The sequence below is a fragment of the Pinus tabuliformis genome, chromosome 3_2 (genome assembly GCF_031772625.1).
Source record: "Pinus tabuliformis cultivar Carrire ecotype Pingquan chromosome 3_2, CPIR1, whole genome shotgun sequence".
NCBI lineage: Eukaryota > Viridiplantae > Streptophyta > Pinopsida > Pinales > Pinaceae > Pinus > Pinus tabuliformis.
Genome location: NC_142302.1, coordinates 542,531,704 through 542,547,647, shown reverse-complemented (window position 1 = coordinate 542,547,647; position 15,944 = coordinate 542,531,704).

Below are 15,944 nucleotides of genomic sequence, written 5' to 3'. Positions count from 1 at the left end.
ACTGCAAATATATCACTTCATGTAATTGCCCTATGTCTGCTCAGATGCATTGACATTGTGCATAAACTCTTGCAGCAACAACTTAACGCATGAATCATACTCATCCACCATATTGCTTCCAAGAAAATCGCCAACAACTCGTACAACATCGTCTCTTCCTTCAGAGCCTTCTTCCTTGAGAAGTGCCACCATAATATTTATACCAAAATGCAAATGAGACGATCCCATGCTTTTGAAACCGGCAAGGACAAGTTCTATCATTCGGACAATTTGTGTTACTATATCTGATTCTTGCAGCGTCTTCTTCAACTCCGAGAAAAACTCATTTTCTCCTTCTTCATGAGACGTGGATGTGAGTATAGAATTAATTAACCAGAGCCCTCCTTCAAGTGCTACACTAATTAGATCAACAGTCTTCGCTTCATCATCCTCATTCTTATTCTTCACCATTCTTGACCTACATTTATCAGTTATTGCTGCTTGGTGCAGGTAATGCAAACGCGAGATGCAAAGAATTACTGAATCAACTAGAACGCCGACATATTTAGACTCTGAGTTGCTGCAACTCATTCGATATTTCATCCAGGCGGCCTTTAGGATTGCCATTCCGTTGTAGAGGTCTTCATTAGCTATATCGCTGAGATTCTCACGCCCTAACGTACGGAGAGTGACGTGGACTGTCAAAGAGCAGAAAAGATCGAGCCTAGACGTAGATAGAATTTCAATGTTCAAGTCGTAAAACATCCCACGACAAATTCTTAAAACCATGCCCTGTATTTTCACTTGATCGCATCGCGTTACAAGTAAACACAGAGCGGTAGCAATCGCGAGGAAAAGCTGTGGAGGAAAATTGGTATCCTTCAAACCAATGACATCCACGATCTTGCACAATTCTTTCAAAATATCACCTGAAGAGAACTGGTTAGAGCATAAAAGAGAAAACCGTCCATTTAACACCTGCAACAAGTATTCGTATCCTCCTATTGAACAGAACACAACCCTGTTTTCCCTCCGGTATTGGCAATAAAGACGGAGCAGATTGAATTTCTGCCACAACACTTTCCAGCAATCTTTAAATTTCTGCCCCAAAACTTTCCGAAAATGCTCAGCCCGCAAGTCTTTCCTTCCTTTCTGCCACAAGTCTTTCCAACAATGCTCTGCTTCCAGGCCTCTCTTTTCCTCCTCAACATTTACAAGCCGTTCATAATCTGAAACCAATCCCTTCATGAAAATTGTCATCTCTGCTTGGCTTAAGGCTTGAGTATAGTCCGAAATGACATCTAGCGTTAGGGTTAGGATTGAGTTGCTTACTATGTATCGTTGCATTTCTTTTCTCAGCTCAGCTTGGGGAATGACATTGCTAATGTCTAAGGGCCGGCGGGTGAATGGATCAACTGCCTCGTTCTTGGCATCCCAAATAGTCTCCAAAGTCGTCCGGTTGTATAGAACCTGAGCTGGGTCTTCTCTGAGCGGTAGTCTGAACCGGATCATACGCAAATTCTTGAAGCATGATATCCAGATATTTTTCAGGAATGTCAATCATCTCAGAATCCATTTTCGGCCTTATTGTTTTTATCTTGCAAAATGGTTGTTGTGGTTTTGTAATTAAGATATGATATAATATAAGCTAATATATATATATATATATATTTATATTTTAACCTAGGTAGAAATCATATAATAGAAATTTTTGGTGGACACTTTTTGAAACACAAGTGTGGTTCATCTGATCATGAGCAATACTTGTTGGTTCGAAACGCCTAGGCCAAAAATTTATTATTGTGATTTTTACTGAAAAACTTCATTTAATTCATTATGGATCACAAAAGGTTGAATACAGAAAATAATATATATCTCCCAAAATGTGATTAGCATCTAATGATGTACTTGGGTTTATTTTAATTATTTTATAAAATATTATATTTATTTTCTTTCTAATAAGAATAAATTGGGTGTGATTTATAGTACATTGATTATGTTTGGTTGCTTATTATTTATGGTTGATTATCTTTAATTTTTTGTTAAATTATTTTGAATATGTTTGACTTTGTTTAATTTTTTTTATTTACTTATTAGGGGACATTCACCATAATAATAGAAAACTTATTAAGGTTGACTATGAATGTTTATAGTTAGTGTTTGAGATATGTTTGTCTATGTTTTCTTGAAGTTAATTGGGTTTACTATGATTAAATATAATAGAATATGTTTCACTATAGTTAAAAATGTTTGATTATATTTTATTACACTTTATTGTATTTGACCATAATTGATATTGGTGGACAATGGTTGACAACAAAATTTAAATTTCATTACCATAATATTAGACATATATACATTTAATGTTCTTTAATTAAATCTCTTTGAAATTTGTTGTGATGGTGTGACTTGTTTATATAGAATTTTCTCGAACCTTTCCCAAATTCCTTAAAATCTTCATATTTTTATAAATAATAAAATATGTCCACAATAATTGGTATGTAATCAAATCCTTATGAAATTGTGAACCCATTTGATTCAAATGTTTTATACACATTTTTTTCTTTAGTGATGAATATGGTGGAATTGTATTTAATAATTATATCGATGAGTAATTTTGGTCATTCCATAACCAAAAGGGGTCATACTCATCAATTTGGTTTTTGGCTTAGCCATGACCTTATTCTTATTCTTATGTTTATTTACAACGTAACTTTCATGAGTAGATATTGCATTGAGTGATAAAATACTTATTTGATAGTGATGTTACTTGTTTCAAATGTAGTAATCAAACCCCTTTTCTTCAATGTTTTTTCTTGCTAGGATTTTATCCTTATTTCTTTCCATGGGTTCACAACTTCCTCATGTATTTGAGATGATATTTCAGCACATAGGGCTGGGTACAAAATCATGATGGTCTCTCATGAAAATGTAATGGAAATGGAAGCCCGCAAGAAAAGGATGTATTAACTTGTAGGAATGATTAGATATACTTATACAATAAATTTTAAAATGGTTTTAAAATATAAAAATGTAGATAAATGAATTATGTTTTCAAATATGTAATTTTTCTTCATATAAATCATGTCTAATTATGTGAAATTTGAGTTTTCTTATCATTAATATGCTATTTTTCATGCAAACTATAATGCATATATTTTTGTTAGTGCAACCTTTGATTATTTAAATGATGGAAGCCTAATACAAAAAATTGTAGGGTTATAGAAAACATAGTGTGTGCATATCTATTTTTTGAAAATTTATAATATTTCTTTTATATTTATTTAAAAAATGGAAATTTGTTATAGCCTAGAGATTACAATGCTATGATGTAGCCTAAAAGAGCCTTAACATTATTAAATAATCATTTTTTCTTAGATTGTGGGTCTTAATTTCCTTTAATATACCATATAATTGTTTTTAAATGGCTATGACCAATAAAACATTATAACGGAAATAAACAAGGAATATATTTGAATATTTTGATACATGGCGACATAAAATTGTATCAAACATAGTAAACGTTATTACCTTATTAAAAATTATATATTTCGAATGTACATGTATTATTCTATATATGCTTGTGGTTTCAGGGACGATGAATTTGTCTAGCCTATAGAAAAATAGCATATATACTCAAAAAATAATGTTTTCATGTATTCGTAGCCCAATCCACCATGCTTTTTTATCTCAAACATATATTCCAAGTAATGAAATCATCATGTATGTAAGCTACCCACCAAAACAAAATATTTCAATTAGAATAATCATATGCGCATTCCTAACACTAAAAATTGTTCCTCATAGTAGGAACCTACAACTAGCGACTTTAACACATGAAATTGTGGACTCATAGGTTAGGGGAGAAAGGGGTGCATAGATAAGCCAAGGGGGGATAATGTGAGAGAGAATGGGAGAGAAAGAAAAACTAGGGTGTGAAGAAGAATGATTAGGTGAGTCACGGGCAAAGAGGGGAAGAGAGAGCATGATTTGAAATTTTTAGAGTGATAGGGAAAGAGGGTGGGGAAGGGAGAGTGACAAAGATTGTTCTGGGAGACACACGAAGGAGGAAAGAGAAAAATTTTGAGGGGTTCTTTTTGTGTAGGAGGAATTGAGGGGAGAGAGGAATATTGAGGGAGAGGGAGGAGAGATGGAGAAGAGATTTGGCATCCGAGTGAGTAAGAGTTGAGGAGGCGGTGGAAGAGAATGAGAGAGGAGGAAAGAGTGAAATGGAGAGAGAGATAGACAAGAATAGTGGGAGTTGTATAAGGAAAAAGTATTAGTCCAAAGAGAGGGAGAGAAAGATATTTGGACGACGTTATTGTGAAACAAGGACTAATGTGTTGAAGAATCTAGGGAATTTAGTATTAGTAGGGTTCTTCTAGACTTGATAACAATTTGTGAACTCATTTTACAATTTATATTAACCTGATATTATTCTTATTATTAGTGTGTTTGTTTCCCTCATCAAACTTCTACCAAAACAAAGATAAAAGAACACAAGATTAACTTTCTTCCAGGGCGAAAATCTGTCCCTCTTAGAGAGAAAAACCCACAAAAAATTCTTCTTATAGAGATTCGAATTGATGAATACCAAGACCTTGACCCTTGACATACTATTCCACTCCAAGACCAAGACACAAATCCTCTTTGAATCCACTACTAAGATAATCATCTTAGTTGTACAAAAGCTGCTTCTTCATCTAGATCATTACTCCACCATTAGTGCTCCTTCATTTAGATCACTGTTGCACTTACCAAGAACGTCACTGTTGCATTTCCATAGAGATATTCATTGTATCTACAAGGTCATCATATCATTCTTCATAATGACCTTATCTTCGACGAGTTTATGATCATGACTATATAAAATATGTTGATAGAGTATTGCACTGAGATAATTTATATGCTGAGATAGTGTTTGTCTTTGTGAGAGTTGTTCATAACGGATGTCGAGATTATTATTCTATTCTGAAAGAGAGATTTGATACCTTCCTCCTTTCACCCATGCCAGGAATTATACTTCTATGATATACATATGTAATCTCTTCATTGTTTTTCATCCTAACTGTGAGGATCACATCCTATAAATGTCCAACATTCATGGTGAATTCGAGTATTTGTCCTTTTCCAAGCTTGTAGATGAGTCTAAATTGATACCCTACTGTAATGTGGATTACAATCCTTTCTATTCAATGAATCATCTTATAAAAATGTGATTTATATTATTATTGCACCGATGTACCCATCCGATTTTTAGTCATGCACCCCTCCAAAATTATAGTCATGCACCACATACAAAAATTTTAGAGATGTTCGAAATTTTGTTGTGTAGTTTTGCGGATACCCTATTTGGGTATTTATAGTAGTTTGTCCCCCATAATTGAGTTTACTTGAACAAGTGAAGTGTTGTGTCATTTATATGAGTTGACATGTCATATTTTAGTTGTTTAATTAATTTTTACAGGCTAACATGATGTTCTCTTCATGATTTTTCTTGTAGTCTTCTTTGTTGAAGAATGGTGCTTGTCTTAGATGACTTCATGACACTAGTTTGACACATGTACATTACATAAATGGCCATTAAGAACTCTTTAACATAATATTGACTCTTTGAATTTCCTAGACCTATGGAATGAGCACAAAACTCATTCATATAATTTTATAAAAATAATATTTCTTTTTATTGACAAGTACAAAGGTCAAAATTACATTGATAAATATTGAACCTAGTTACAGGGAAAATTTTAAGAACCCCCCTAAATTTATAAATATAATAAATGGGCGAATCTCCATGGTATATAGGAAAAATGGAAGGCGATTTTATCAATAATATAATATGTATATATAATTTTTTGGCGAATCTCTCACCAGGCATGGCAAATATTTTACTCAATTATAAAATCTTGTAAGATCTTGGCGAGTCTTTCACTAAATAATATAACTTTGTAAAGTCCTAGTGAATCTTAGCATAGGCTACATGCTGGTTTAATTCCCCCATTTAAATAGGCTACATTCCATGGGTGAATACCATGGGTGAATACCATGTGCCATTTTGGTGAATACCATGGGTCAATACCATGTGCCATTTTTATTTTTATTAATTCTAATATTAGGGTTAATAATGGTTTTTTGCATGGTATTAATAACAATCTAGTCCATGGTATTTGTCCCATAGTATTTTGGCCATAGGTTTCACCTAAATATAACCCATTTTTTGAGTGTTCGTAAATATAAGGTGACTTATGGAGTAAATATAAAAAAATGTTTTATTTGTTTACCATACCTCTAGTTTATTTATGTTTTTACTAATTTACCATACCTCTTTTACAAATATGGTATTTGGCCCATAGGATTCACTTAAATAAAACCTCTTTCTTGAGCCTTCATAAATAGAACGAGGGTTATGGACTAAATATAAAAAGAGGTTTTATTTATTTACGATACGTCTAGTTTATTTATATTTTTATTTATCTACCATACCGTTTGAGTAAGTATAAAAAGACGTTTTATTTATTTACCATACCTCCACTTTACTTATATTTTTATTTGTTTACACCGTTACATGTATATAAGGTTACTTATGGAGTAAATATAAAAAATGTTTTATTTATTTACCATACCTCTCATTTATTTATATTTTTATTAATTTGCCATACCTCTTTTATAAATATGGTATTTGGCCCATAGGATTCACTTAAATAAAACCTATTCTTGAAAATGGGCGAATGGAAGGTTGTAAGTCCTAATTTCAAGGGCTAAATTTACCTTTTTTACCCTCTCCCTTAAAACAAGGTGGGCTATTTGAGGTGATTTGTAAAAATGTACTATGATACAAAATATTCGCCCACTAAAAATTTAAAACCCCTTAATTTCGCCAAAGGGCGAACATTCACCCCTAAAATTATCCTTGGTTACACTTTTATTCAACACTCCCTCTTAACTAGGGATGTATTTACAATGATACTTGGTTATTCTCAATCTAAAGAATTTCTCATAAGAAGAAACACATCGGTAATCCCATCTATATAGAATCATATCAATCAAAATTGTCATAGTGCAAGTCCTTGACTAACAACTCCATCTCCCCATGAGACCACGATCTACAATGTTGGCGAGACCAATGATTTACAGACACCTCCATCATTGTCTCTCAAGGTGCATACCCACCCGGGTGTTCACTGTGTATGACCTTATAGGACTACTCTTATCTTTGGTTCCCTACCCTCAAAGAATATCGATCCTCTTGCCTACTCTTATCTTGGATGCCTTACACATCCTCAAAGAGTATAGATGCCAGATGGTTACCCAATCCACCCATTCTTTCTTACCAAGTGAAGACAAGAATGTTGTGTCTATAATGTGTCTACATTTCCATTCACGACCTTCATCTAGACTTACGGTTGTTAGTCATGGTCTAGTGCATGACACATGACATGGAAAAACACAATTGTCACTCCGTTGTAATTAGGGGCGATTTGAATTCAATCTCCCTCTTCATCAGGGCCCTGTCAGAGCTCCCTCATAGCTAGGGACTCTTCTATATAATATAAACTTTTTCTTTGTGGGTCCTTCAGTTGCTTGATCAACTTCTCTCCTTGATATCATGAAATTTTGTTGAGCTTCTTCCTTGCAAGCCAACAGTCATCGATCATTTTCTTTCTTATTCCATCATGTCAATCCTTTCTTCATGGAAGTTGGTCTTCTTGGTACATATATAAAGCCTTGTTCATATGGCTACTTTTTTTCTCTTAATGCTTCTTTCAGGGGTTTCCATCTAGCGCATGAATGTTGGTTCCACTTGTACTTACAAGTCTTGTTCTAGTAGCCTTGCATGAGCTCATCTATGTATTATTCAAGAAATTAAAAAAATATATTAAATTAAATCATTCGTTATGAGATGGCTCTTCATCATCACATCTTCTTGTAGGTATCATCATCTTGCACACATATTTTCTCATATCCCGAAGATATCCATTATCAAGGGTCTTCATTCTTTTGAGAATTTCATTAGATATTTCCTAGTCAAACCATCTTGGTGTTTTGGATGTTGATTTCCTTCATCATGGTTAAATATCTCACAATATATTCCTTAGCTTTCAATCAGAGTTTCTTTACTGTAGTCAATCACCTCATACTCCATATGAGGAGATATTGTGTTGATTTCATCTAGTGTGACTTATGCCTTCTCGCATATTTTTAGAGGAAGAGATCCTTTTTCTCTTGATCATGCTTCTCAAGATAGAAGAAAAAATCCATATTACCTGCAACCATACAACATGACACTATAATATTAAACACAAGCATATATACCTTACTTTATCTTCAGTTCATCGAGGCTTCTTCTAGCAGCTTCCTTGATTGAAGAGATCTTCAATTCCTTGACCTTTTTTATGTCATCACATCATTATCTCATGGATTCCATAGGTCCGAATTCTCGTTGAAATTCCTACTTCCGCTCTATATTAGAGAACCCTTCGATGACAATTCCATCAGAGAATTTTGAGGATCTTGTATATCCCCAATTCACAGATGTTTCCTTTTTGACTTAATGTATGATGAGCCTTACATGACTCCTTTCTTTTCTCCAATGTTCACTGCGGTTCCCAAGAGCTATATACCCTACATGTTTGTCTTCGATAGAATTTTTTTCTTTATTATTCTCATTGTGATGTCATAATATCTTGTTTCTAATGCTTCCATGATTTGATGATGCATCTTATTATCATTGTCATATCTTATAACACAAAATTTAGGAGCTTATGATAGGACACTTTTATGAGGGATATTATCTTACTCATAGGAGAGATTTGTTACTCCCTCTTTCCTTGGCCCTTTTCTTCATCTTCCTCCATATTTCAGTGATATGAGCTTCCAAAATCTTTTTATAGTATTGAATCTTAGCTATACTTATTCTATCTTCTTTGAGGACCAACCTTCCCTTTCCTTTGTACACATGGCTGAGTTATTTTAACCTTGAATATTTTTGCCATCAACTTGTCTTTCTCTTATAGCATAGAGGCCGCAAATTCTTAAATTAGGTAACCTTCTTGTTCATTGACATTTGTTTCCTTGCTTATCAATTAGAACAATGATGATTATTTTCCTTCCTATGTCTTGTAACTGGGATCTGATCAAGATATCTAACACCCATTTTTACTCTCAGGAAGAATAGATTCCATGTGACATTCTTATTTGCATCTTTAGAGAATGAGTTTATCACCTACATCACTTTTATGTCTCCAATATTGCTATGTGAGGGGATCTTTCATGACCATCACTTTCCATAAATTCAGAGGAGAATTATTGATATGTTTAATGACTTCAGCTACTTAGAGTATTATGTTTATCCTCTTTCCTCATGCAATGAACCTTGTTGACCCATCCAACCTATAGATGTCCTTGCAATCATGAAGTCATTTAATCAAATATATAAATTTAAAAGATACTTACTTGTCATGTGAAAATGAAATATTCACCTTGATTTCTTTGATGGTGTTTGAAGAAGATGCATTGATGCATCCTTCAGATTAGATCCTCTATGAAATGGTATGAAGCTTTCCTTCTTGTCTTAAAATTTCTTCACCTTCTACATCTTATACTTACGATTAACAAAATGTTGATGAACTTGAGATGCCATTGTCCTTCTATCACATAAGTGGATTATGGATTCTTGAATCATTATGTAGAACCATAGCTCTTGATGTTGTTTTCCCTGATGATCATTTTATACTGGAGACCCATCACCAAACACCTTCATTCTATATTGATATCCATATGGTATAGACCAAGACTGTGAAAGGCATCGAGAAGTGTTGTCATGAACTCGAGTTTTAAGTACTTGTGATCAAAAATTAATTCTTTGACCGAGGCTTCCTAATCCTACTGTGGCATCGAGATCTCGATAGTATAGTACTGAGACTATAAGTATTATAGATTGTTGAAGGTTGTATAGAAAAAAATTCTTTGCTGTTGTAGACTACTTTTTGTAGACTTGATCCTTGAACCCTTAAACCTTGCTTTTATGTCTCTTTTTACTACCCTTCCTTTGACTTTAGCACCTTAGCTCTCATACTATGTTGAAGAATCTATGGAATTTAGTATTAGTAGGATCTTTCTAGACTTGATAACAATTTTTGAGGTTCTTTTACAATTTATCTTAGCTTGATCTTCTTCTTATTATTAGCGTGTGTGTTTCCTTCATCAAACTTCTACCAAAACAAAGAGACATGCACACAAGATGTTTGGTTTTCTGCCTGGGACAAAACCTCTCCCCTGTAAAGAGGAAAACACACACAAAATTATTCTTATAGAGATTCCAATTGATGAATACTAAGACCTTGACCCTTGACATACTATGTGACTCCAAGACCAAGATACCGATCATCTTTAAAGTCAATGTTGAGATTAATATCATAGTTTTACCAAAATTACTTCTTCATCTAAATCGCTGCTACACCGTGAGTGCTCCTTAATCTAGATCATTGCTGCACTTACTGAGAACATCACTGCTTCATTTCGACAGAGATCTTCACTCTATCTACAAGGTCATCATATCATTCTTCGTTATGGCCTTATCTTCATAGGGTTTATGATCATGACTATGTAAAATATGTTGATAGAGTATTGCACTGAGATAATTTGTATGTTGAGATAGTGTATGTCTTTGTGAGAGCTATTCATAAGGGTTGCCAAGATTATGATTGTATTCTAAAACAGAGATCCAAGACCTTATTCCTTTCACCCATGCCAGTACTTATGTTTTTGTGGTATACATCTGCAATTGCTTCACTCTTTCTCATCCTAACTGTTAGGATCCCATCCTATAAATGTCCAACTGTCATGGTGAATTTGAGTCTTTGTCCTTATATGATCTTGTAGATGAGTGTGAATTGATACATTCGTGTAATGTGGATTGTATTCCTTGTTCTTCATTGAATCATCTCATAACAATGCGAGTTATGTTCTTCCTACACAACTTTAGCGATAAAAAATTATAGTCATGCACCACATAATAAATTTCAGAGATGTCCCAAATTTTGTTGTGTAGTTTCGTAGATAGCTTAGCTTAGTATTTATAGTACTTTGTCCTCCATAGTTGAACCAACTTGAACAAGTGAAGCATTGTGTCATTTATATGAGGCAACATGTCACCTTTTAGTTGTTTAATTCATTTTTGCAGACCGACATGATGCTCTCTTCATTGTTTTTCTTGTAATCTTATTTGTTGAAGAATAGTGGTTGCCTTGAAGGGCTTCTTGACACTAGGTTGACCCATGTGCATTGAATAAATGCTCATAAAGATATATTTAACATAATATTGACTCTTTGACTTTCCTAGACCTATGAAATGAGCAAGAAATTTATTCATATAATTTTATAAAAATGATATCTATTTTTCATGACAAGTAAAATGATCAAAATTAGATGGACAAGTACTGAACATAGTTACACTTTTGTTTAACATAGTGAAGGGAGGGAGGGATAGAGAGATAGAAAAGTGGTAGAGAGAGAGAGAGAGAGAGAGAGAGAGAGTAGAAAATGAGAGAACGAGAGAGGACAAGTGAGTAGGAAAGAGAGAAGGAGAAAGGTGGTGACAAAGAGATATACATAAATCTACAGGGGGAGAGAGAGGGGAAGATGAGAGAAAGAGTGAGAGAGATGGGGGAGGGAGAGTGAATGAGGGAGTGATGGGTACATATAGAATAAGAGAGAGAGAGGGAGATGGAGAAAAATATGGAGGTGGGTGTTAGAGGATGAAAGAGATGGGAGAAGAGAGAGAGGCACATACATGAAAATACAGAGGGTCACCGGTAAAGATGGAGAGAGAGGAAGGATGAAAGAGACAAATGAAGAGGAATAAGGGAGATAATGAATGGTTGGGGAAGATATATAATATATATATATATATATATATATATATATATATATATATATATATATATATATATATATATATATATATATCGATCGAGAGAGAGAGAGAGAGAGAGAGAGAGAGAGAGAGAGAGAGAGAGAGGAGGGGGGATGTGTGACAACCCCGGTTAAAAGTTCATGTAATAAAGTTAATAAAGGAAAAATAAGACCAAGGTCATGGGACATGTATTCCAAGTTGAATGTTGGGAAAGTATCCTAGTGGGAATCAATTGTTGTTTAATATGGGTAAGGGGAAATTAGTAAAGGCATTGTCAAAAGGAATTATAGGAATTTTCTTTATAAGGAAATAAAGGAAGTTAGGAGAAAAGGAAGGTGAAAGGTCACATGTTTCATGTGAGGAAAAAATTGAAGGAAAATGTAGGAGAAATAAAGGAATTAGAGGCAACAATAATAATACAACATGAAAGCATCAATTTGGGTTGTTTTTTAGAGCTGATTCTTGGAATTTGTTTCAAGGGAGTAAAAGAGAACCAAGAGTAGAAAGAAAGAAAGCAAGAAAAAAGGGACAAGAAGAGGAAAGGAATGACAAGAAGGAAAAGGAAAGCAAGGATCATGCAATGGAAAGTTGGATCAAGAAACTTCATTGGGAATACTTGCAGGTATCAAGTTACATATATTATTTTCCAGTTGGTTTTGGCATGCATGGTACATGCATCTATGTATTTAGTTCATTTGCTATCATTAGCATGTGTCTTTCTTTGTTGGACAATGGTTTTAGCCTTGCATTTCCATTACTAGATAGTCATGGTGTGATGAGATTTAGTCTCGGTTGAGCATTTGATTTATGAAACGTTTTGGATACGGGTGTAGTCATCTCAGGAAAATCCCAAGGGTTGTGGGTGTAGATGGTTTTCTCTGGGAAGCCCTCAAAAAGTGGGCGGAGAAAGGAAAATTCATTAAGGGATGGTGAAGGAATTCCAAGGCATCCAAATTTTGTTTGGTTTTGTGACCTTGAGACAGGTTTAGGTGAGATCACGGTAGGGTGAGGGTGGAGGTGATTTAACCTCTAGATTCTCTTTTTTTTTTATGGATTGGTTTATCCCATGAGATCCCACATTCATGCTTAGAATATGGCACAAGGATGATTCACTGAATGAGAGATTTGGTTCAACCCAATCTATGGTTTGGTGGTACATGCATGTCTATGACATGGTTTCCTTTTACATATGTTAATAAGAGTTTCCTCTTTTATTTTATGAGTAAATTTAATTGTTATTATGTGGCTTTAATGGTTGTTCTATCATTGTTATTTATTTGGTTAATTTTTTTTATATTCATGGTTTTATGACAGATTATAATCATGGATATTATCATTCTTGTTTGGAAAATGAATGGTTATTGAATGCATGACATAATAGATGTTATCAAGACTATTATGGGAGGTAAATAGACCTTATTTATGATTCTATGATAGTTTTAAGATATTTATGTTCAAATATGCATTCATGACCTATAGCTTTCATGTTCACCATGTATTTTACAGGATGAGTTTCATGGCTAGATCATGTCAGGTCAAGTCTGCATCTAATTTTTGTGTTAAAATCTTTGTCCTTGTGTCATTTATTATTCTAGAAATTTCTATCAAGTTATGGGCAGAGGTATGGATCGTAGCCCTAAACAAGTGGCTAAGATCTCAGAGTCCGGCGTATATAACTATGTAGTTTAGACTGCAGTTGCTTGAAGGTAGATTCATCCATGCGACAAGAGGCTTATTGTCACTCACTTTCATTTTCGTTTAAGTGATCGGATGTCCAACTCACTCAACCTTCAAGTTGGCTTAGGGTTTTGGCACTCGGAGTGGTGGGTTTGCTGCTAGGTGTCCTATAGCTCCTAAGGAAGGTCAACAAAGTTTTGTTCCATCAACTCCACTTCCTGAATTCTGCTTAGGGAGTTGATTCATGTCATAGTAGCCCTCTTCTAATGTCTCCCCAGATAGGCTAATGAAAGTGGGTAAATGTGGGAGGTGGAATTACAAAGTGGTATCAAAGAAAGGTTCAATACCTGGACTAGATGGGCTAGATGTATGTGTTTAGGCATGCATTATCAAGGTTATGGTTGTCTTTCATGAGGTTATGGTATGTAGTTGGTATTGTCATGCATGATGTTGGAATATTAGTATGATCGTGATTTTATATGTATTGTGTTTCTATGGACTGAATTTTCAAATGAGATAAGCCTCCCCTGAATGTCATTGGGGTATGATTTTGATTATGGTATCTATTTGGTTTATTTGACATGGCATTGTTGCAGGAAGAAAAGAATAAAGGATAATGAGAAGAATGATGGAATACAATTCATGTGAATCTCCCTAAAGATTAGTAGGGTAGCAAGGAGATGAGTATTCTCTTCATATAGCAGAAACATTGAGGAGTTCTAGGGTAGAGATCAAAAATTGAAAGGAAGATAATGAGAGGTTGGTTGAGCCTCAAGAAATACTAGCAATGGCTCAAGAAAAGAAATCTGATGTTAATGAAATGATCCTTTATATTTTTTCATACAAGCAAAGACAAGGACAACTAACGATTAGACAAGAAGAGGAAGAGACGACTAATGGGGCATTGGTAGCAAGTCTCGATCGGGATATAGGTCAGATAGAGGGGACACAATCCGAGGTGGAGAATACTTGGATACACCTAACAGGTTGGCTGATATGTATAGTTTTCATTTTAGTTCATCATCCTGGAGACATCATCACCATCATCCTTATAGGTGAAGTGAGTACTTTCTTGAGGAGTTCAAGAAATTCAAGACCCCTAGATTTGATGGAGAGATGAAGATGTCAAAAGATGTAGAGGCGTGGTTTCTTGGGATGAATAAATTCTTCAGATTTCATAACTATTCAAAGAACATGAAAGCTAAGATAGTTACTTTTAGTCTTAAAGGGAAATCATATATCATGTGGCAAGATGTGAATAATTTCAAAGGAATTCAAGAAGAAGAGTTGATTTGGGATGAGTTTGAGAGAATCTTCAAGAAGAAGTACCTACTTGAAAGGTAATATGATGAAAAAGCTAAGGTGATTTATGAGTTGCAGATGCATTTTATGAAATATGATGAGTATAATAACAAGTTTCTAGGGTTGTTGAGGTATGTTCCTTACGTCACGGATGAGAAATCAAGGATTCAAAGGTTCATCAGTGGGTTTCTAGTAGAATATAGAGACCGGATTGAGTTTAGTGAGCCTCGAACACTTGAGGTAGCCATCACAAAACTTAAGCATTGTTATGAGCAATAAAACTGTAAAAAGGAGCCTAGGCGTGATTTGAAGGGTAATGAGAAATTTAAAGGGAAGTGAAACCAAAGGGGGAAGACCTCAAGATGCATGTGAGAAAGAGAATGTTGTTCCTTAAAGTAAGTTTAATGCAATTGAGAAGAGACATGCGTTGCATCCTCGAGAGAACCAAAATAGAGGTGACAGTAGAGGACTGTTGTAGTATTGGATTTGCGGAAATGATCATTTCAAGAATTATTTTCCATTGTACCAGGCTGGAAAGCCTCACATATATAGACCTAAGGAGGCATAGATAGTTTTGGATCATGGTCATAGGACTCCTTGTATTTATGTAGTTGTGGACAACAAGTAGGAGAATCACTAGGCATCTATTATTGAGATGGAAGGTAATATTTGTGATTTAGTTGTTTCTATTTTGATTGACCTTGGGTGGAATTATAGTTATGTTAATCCTGAATTCGTGGATAAGTGTGGTTTTAGAAAATAAGTGTATGAAAAATCTTGGTCGGTGTAGTTGCCTATAGGTACTAAGAAGAGAGCTCACCATTGGGTAAGAGCTTGTCCATTTGAGTTGAATGGTATGCCTACATAGGCACATGTAAATGTGCTTCCATTGGGATCATATAACATGTTTTTGGGTATGGATTGGTTTTATCTCCATAGGACCAAAGTAGATTGTTATGACAAGGCTATTGAATGCTAAGATGATAATAAGCAAAAGAGATCTTGCAAGGAAAAAAGAAGCCTACATCTGTGAGGATAGTTACAACTATGCAGACTAAATGTAGCTGCAGGA